We start from the raw sequence: 926 nt of genomic DNA, 5'->3' as shown, positions 1-926 counted from the left end.
TTGTGCACCGGGCCTCTAGTATATATATATAGTATTTATAAGGCTTTTCTTATAAATAAAGAATTTTCTCCTGTAGTAAGAACTGCACTTTCTGCCCTAGCTGGTTTGGCTCACTGGATAGAGCATCGGCCTGAGGACTAAAGGGTACCTGGTTCGATTCCGGTCAAGGGCATGTACCTTGGTTGTGGGCACTTCCCCAGTAGTGGGTGTGCAGGAGGCAGCTGATCGATGCTTCTCTCTCATCAATGTTTCTAACTCTCTATCCCTCTCCCTTCCTGTCTGTAAAAAATCAATAAAATATATATGTATATATTTTAAAAAATAAATAAATACAGGATACACAGTTAAATCTGAATTAAAAAAAAAAAGAACTTCACTTTCCATTCTGACTATACTGAGATATAACACTAGTTTTTGGTGAAAAAGCAATGAGAGAAGGTGAGGGCATACACAGCATTTTGTGAGGCAATTGACTAAGGTGAGGCCTTGAATCATCTCCAGATAATGACTGCTTTTTTTCTGGCAAGGGGGAAGGGGCCCTTCTGTCAGCCCAGAAGGGTCAGGAACCTGGGGATTCAGGGACCTCAAGCATATCTATCCAACTGTCCCCATCGTAGTCTCAGACTTTGATTTGACTTTAGCATAACAAACATGTCAGCCTGGGCATCCCATCTCTTTATAGCTCTGCCACCCTTTTGATCAATTTCTGGGCTGAATTTAAAGTACAGTATGGCCTCTGGTTGCAGAAAATAAAGGTTTCTGAACAATGGTGTGTGGGTACGGATCATTTCTGGGTCACAGACAGCTTTGGGAATTTGTGAAAGAATAGGCAGATGGGAAACCACCTACTAGATGGGTGACGAGAGCAAGTTACTTCTCTGTGCCTTAGTTTCACCTGCCTCGACCTTTGCAGTGAGGTTCAGGAT

This window comes from Myotis davidii, unplaced genomic scaffold (assembly GCF_000327345.1).
Source record: "Myotis davidii unplaced genomic scaffold, ASM32734v1 scaffold492, whole genome shotgun sequence".
Taxonomy (NCBI): domain Eukaryota; kingdom Metazoa; phylum Chordata; class Mammalia; order Chiroptera; family Vespertilionidae; genus Myotis; species Myotis davidii.
Note: the sequence above shows the minus strand (reverse complement) of the source record.